Source organism: Cibotium barometz, chromosome 54 (assembly GCF_041138505.1).
Source record: "Cibotium barometz isolate CiBa-2024 chromosome 54, ASM4113850v1, whole genome shotgun sequence".
Lineage (NCBI taxonomy): Eukaryota > Viridiplantae > Streptophyta > Polypodiopsida > Cyatheales > Cibotiaceae > Cibotium > Cibotium barometz.
In genome coordinates, this window is record NC_141099.1 from 28,696,869 (window position 1) to 28,703,177 (window position 6,309).

Sequence of the window (6,309 nt, forward strand, 5' to 3'; positions counted from 1 at the left end):
ATTGCAAGAGCTCAAGAGAAGTATACATTTCAAGAAAATAGGAATCGTAAAGATTTTTCATTCCAAGAAGGTGATTATGTACTTTTGAGAATTGAGAAGAGACGATTGAAGAGTGTGGAAAAATTCCCTGCAGTAGTTAATTTTGCACCTAGATACTATGGACCATTTAAAATTATTGAAAAGATTAACAATGCGGCCTATAGACTAGAGTTGCCATCTAATTGGAATATCCACAATTCTTTCCATATTCATCTCTTGAAACCCTTTTGAGGAACACTTCCTTCTCACCCAATTTATGAGAAACCCCCTCTTGTTGAAGGAGAGGAAGAAGTCTTAGTTCCTGATGCTATTATTGATCAAGAGACGACAACAACAAGAACTGGGAATCAATACATCAAATATCTTTTGACATTCAAAAACCATTCTCAAGAAGATGCAAAATGGATGCCCGAGAAATTTTTCCGAGCTTATCCTGAGATCCTTCGTTCTTTTCAAACCCAATAAACCTGCAATTGAGGACAATTGCAAACTCAAGCAAGAGGGATGTCATGAGAATATATTTTAGTCCTCTTTAAGAATATTATTTTCCCCTCTTGAGTAATTTGGGGATGCCTAGGTTACTCTTGCGTCATGCCGGCTAGGTTAATATCGTGGGTGACACCACTATAAATATTAATACGTGCAGTATATGACGTATGCTTGGGACCGCCTATGATTATTTCAGATAGGTTTGTATGGCAGGGTGATTCCTGGGGTACTTACGCCTGGTAGTCATGAGTTGGTGATGGTTTGTGCCTGTTTAATATTTGTGGGATTAATTTAATTATTAATTGGGCTTATATTTTCAGGCGATGAAGATTACGAGGATTGATGAATAATGTCGAGGAGAATGTTTCTTATGCGCATCATATTTAGTAACCTTAGTAGTTGATTTTTCCATTTTGATACATTGGGAAAAATACATTTATAATGTTGAATTTATTAAAGCCTAAAGGCTTTACCCTAGCCCCAATTTTTGGGACACTCTATTTTTGTTGTGGAAGAGTGTCGTGCTCTCTAAAAGCACACTTTGTATATTTTTGGGGGCCCTATTTTTGGTTGAAAGCTAATAAAAATACTCTTGTGTGGGGGGAAGGCCACGCACAAGGGGGGGGGAGATTGCACCCAGCCTTGTGTTGATGGTGATGTTTTTCTTTCTCTTGCCTTATGTTTTGTTATGTGCTTTAATTTTCAATTTAATTCAAGTAATTGTTTTAATATTTGATATAATTTATGAGTTTTTGATTATTCTCTTCAAGAAGATTAAAGGGTCCCGTGAGAGACTAGATGTTTAGTGTATAAAATGCTCAAACTAGGGCCAGGATGTATGCAAGATTACTCCCTACTATACCATCAAGCTCCACCACTTATGCACTGCCACTTATGCCATGGAGGCTTATTGGTATAATGGTAGACTTCATTCCCTAGAGCGATCGACAAAGCAAGGTCATCCCATAGTACTAGTTCAATAGGTAGTACCACAATGAGCTAGGTGAATATAGGCCTACCATCACCACACCCTTATGGTCAAGGCCAGGGGGGTGTGGCTAGTGGTCCTTCATAATGTCATTATTGTAAAGCTATTCGTCATCACTATGAGATGGAGCATCCAATTTGATAGTGTCACAAGTGGGAGCTCTAGAAGACATAATTGGAGGGGTTTACTTTGACTCAACCTCCAACAATCAATTTAGTTTAGATTGATCCTTGTGCCTTATCTAGTGAAGACTAAGTTGCCAAGGTAGTTTTGGTAGTCACAAGGTTGCAAGGCATAGTGACTACTACCCTCTAAAGGATCAAGATGTACCAAGGAAAAAGAAAAAACCCCAAAATTGGGAGGAGAAATTGCATGTCCAAGACCAGGTAGCCAAGATGGTGCATGAATCACATGCAAGGTACCTTGGTGGGGGCCTCGAGTTACATTGAAGATACCACTGAGGGCTTAAGTTGCACCAAAGTTACCATGGGGGGAGTCGAGTTGCACTGAAATTAAGTTCTTTCCTAACATGGGTGTGCCATGTGCTAACAATACATGACCATCTTTACACTAAATGTAGTACATCACCATTGTAGATTTTGGTTTTTAAAAGCAAGTGGGTACTAAAATTAGATGCCCTTTGGTGAGTATTGAAATTAGGATACCTTCGCTTTGGGAGGCATGAGCTCTACCGATTGGGATAGATTACCCATCGGGCATCACCAACCACATTTTTTTCCTTTGCAGATGGGTTCACCATGGATCTCTAAAGTTACATCTTGTTGAAGGCCATGGCTTGATTCAAGAAATTTCTTGATGAACACTTTTATATGTTTCTCTCTCAGATTAGATCCTAAATGCCTTACTTTTCTCATAGCTTTCTTCTTTGACAAAACAAATCTAGTGATAAATTTGACCCTTATGCAACCATCACATGCAATCATCACTTTCCACAAACAGACCTTGAAAAATTGAGTAATGTAAATTATCAATCTTTTACTTAGTAAAACTTGCTCAGTAAAATTGCCTAATAAATCTTGTGCATACTTACTTTTTAGTAAAATTTCCTCATAGATCTTGTGCACACTTACTTTAGAATCCCTTGTGTACTAAGCAAGGCTAGTCATCTAGGATGACATGTTGGGAGGGATGTAATTTTTGGGAATCATGATTTAGGATCAAAGCTTTATCTTTACAATCTAGTGAGGTCAACAAGGCCACTACTAAACATAAGAATATGAAAAAAAAGCTACATCAATGAAGCTTCTTTGGCATGTGATGTGGCTAGCGATAGTGGAAAGGGTGGACAATAACAAGGACTTAGGCATGGGTCCTTTTAACGAAGAGAAAAGAAGTGGGCAATGGATGAATTTTTGGATTTCTAAGATGATGATTTCATTTCTTGGAGTGGGGCTCACTAATAATGAGAGCAATGAATTGTTGAAAATAGGCATGTTGCAATAGCTTGGATAAAAAAGCTCATGTTGTTGTTGTTGTCAAGGGCTCATTACAACATGGCCAAAATAGCTCATGATGCTATTGTTGTCAAGGGATCAGAGGCCTTGTTGACATAGGCGACAATGCTATGTCATGGCTACTGTGAAAGCTTGAGATCCCATTTACTAATGAGAGAGACGCAACTTGGAGGGAGGGGGAAATTGAGCCACATTAGAGAGCTCAAAAGTGGGAGTGAGGATGCCGTGCTATCACTGGCCCCCTTAAGCTTTGCTTCTTTGATTTACTACTTTTGAGCTTCATCAGAATGCAATGGTTATGACACCTTGACTAAGAATGTGCTCATCAAGTAAGTGTTACCTAGGTCTTGCCATAAAGCTACATAAAGAGCTTGAAGATGTATTTGGGTACTTATCAAGAAATAACTCATAAAAGAAAAATAAAGTATCTTCTTGCTTGAAAGGCCAAGATACTTATGATTTTATCAATTTAGTGAAGAGTTTCACTAATTAAAAAACGCAAGATGGTTGCTTGAAATGCCAAGATACTTATGATTTTGAAGCACATCATAGCGTAAATAGGTAGTTTTTGGAACCAATCTAAGGCTAAGGTGCAAATAATCCCTTGTCTCTTATCCAGCTACAGAAATGGAACTCACAAATCTATGGTACTATTACCAATTATAAAAATGTATGGTACTATTACCAATTATAAAAATGTATGGTACTATTACCAATTATTAACTCACAAATCTATGGTATTATTACCAATTATAAAAATCAAACACACAGATCCAATTATAAAAATCAAACACACAGATCCAATTATAAAAGTCAAATCATGAAAATCCAATTACTATGAGAATACAATTATGAGAATCAAATTCACAAAGTACCAAAGTGCTCAAAATCAAAGTTCAAATCTCATATGGTTAATATCAAAGTGTTCAATCAAATTTCCATTTTTGAAATATCAAAGTTCCCTAAACAAATCTCATATGCTCACAGTACTAAAACGCTTAAATTAGAGTTTTGAATAAGCTAGAAATAATCAAGAACAACATTGGACATGAGAGTTCACTAAAGGAGAGTAGAGTAATGATTGTTCTCATCTTGCAATATCTCACACAACAGGATAAGAAGGCATGTAGTTAACACCACAAACTCCTCTCTTATTGTTTCCATTACGCTTGATGTAGGCATAACCTTGCATTCCCCATGAGTTCTTGTGACGATCCAATCGACCCCATTTTTGGATCCCCAACCAACAAATACCACTGCATGATCCAAATCATCATGATCCCCAACCAACAAATACCACTGCATGATCCAAATCATCAAACTCACTAGGACAATAGCTACCTCCATCAAATATGCCATTCTCATAACATTGGAAGTCTGTGGAAGCATCGATGGGCCACTGTAACTGGTTGTTGTGCCACTGCACATAACAGGGCCTCCTCATCATCTTTTGGAACATCAACAAAGCTTGCAAATTTTGCCACCTTGTAGTGACTTACCTAGGAAAGGCATTAAACATTACAACTTATTATAGACATATGAAGCTATATCAATTTTATTTATGATAAGAAATATCATTGTAAAGCCATTTTAGAAGCATTATATGCATTAGGGGATGCATTTGATTTTGGGTTGCTTTTTTTTTATAAAATGCACAAAGGTTTACCTTGGCATCATCACAAATTGGCGTGGTGCCTTCTTCCCCACTTACATAAGGACTTCAAAATCTAAAACTATATAATGGCTTTCCAGTTGGTATAGGGTACGAGGGCCAAAAAGAGGTCAGGTGCTCAAAACCCATTTTCATTCCCCCCCATCGGCCCTTCTTTCTTTCTCCTAAAAAGAAGAACAAAAACTTGATCTGCTTGAAGTTCATGGTTGTTTTGCTAATCTATTCACTGGTCTTGTCCCCCCCAGGTTTATATGGCCTTCTATCGAGTCCTTCTAGAAACGATATTACATTTATGTTGTGCTTGTAGAAATAATTGCAAAAATAATTGGAAGACCTTTTCTAAGTGGACAAATTGCCTATCAAATTAGGGGATGGATGAGCACTATAAATTTTTTAAAACTTTGCATGGGTGGCCAAGGCACATGTGAGATTTTGAGGTAAGAATGGATATATCAAAGCAATTCTTGCTTGTCATGTATAGTTGAAAGAACGAGTCATGCTAACAAAACAAAATCACTAATAAGAAGGTGACAAATATGAGCATTCCACCTTAGCATCCATTGTGGGAGGCCAAAATCTAGAGCAAGTTTTAAGGAATGAGCAACGCTTTGTTGTTATTTTTTTTATTTATGCTCTTAGAGATCATGGCAAAATGCTAAATGATTAAATGACAAGACTCTTTGAAAATGTTGAGAAATATGGGTGATCTAGCATCCATATATCCTTGGTGTGTCGTCTTAGTGAATGTTGCATATGTCTAAGGTTATTAGGGCCTAGGTAAGCTCAAGAAAACTCTAGGTGGAATTCCTTTGATCCTAGGCACCTCCCATTGATGTAGGGGAGGTGGAGTAGATGTAGGAGAGGTGGAGAGGATTATGGATCTCATCACATAAAGATAACTCAGCAACAAAGCATAAAATCATGCACATTAGTTATGTAACCTACAATGCAAAAATGATGGTACACTTTTGATTTGTTCAAGGCTAAGCTTACTATGACATTTTCCATTTTGTTGAGTGTGTGTGTAGCCATCCTTAGGTACCCTACATATCCTACATGTAACAATGATAAGCTATGTTGTTTTCCTTTTCACCTCTAGAGAACCAATCTTTTTCTGTTTGTTTTGCATTCGTAAAAGGAAAACATATGTTGGTTCTCCAAGCTTTTGTCAAGAAAAAGATTAAAAAATTACTTCAATATCTAAAACTATATAATGGCTTTCCCGTCGATATAGGGTACGAGGGCCAAAAAGAGATCAAGTGCTCAAAACCCATTTGCATTCCCCTCCATTGGCCCTTCTTTCTTTCTCCTAAAAAGAAGAACTAAAACTTGATCTGAAGTTCATGGTTGTTTTGCTAATCTATTCATTGGTCTTCTTCTCCCCCATGTTTATATGGCCTTCTACCTGGGACTTCTAGAAATGATATTACATTTATGTTGTGCTTGTAGAAATAATGGCAAAATTATTGGAAGAACTTTTCTAAGTAGACAAGTTGCCTCTCAAATTAGGGGATGGATGTGCACTATACATTTTTTGCATGGGTAGCCAAGGCACATGTGAGATTTTGAGGCAAGAATGGATAGATCAAATCAATTCTTGCTTGTCATGGACAGTTGAGAGAATGAGTCATGTCAACAAAAATAGA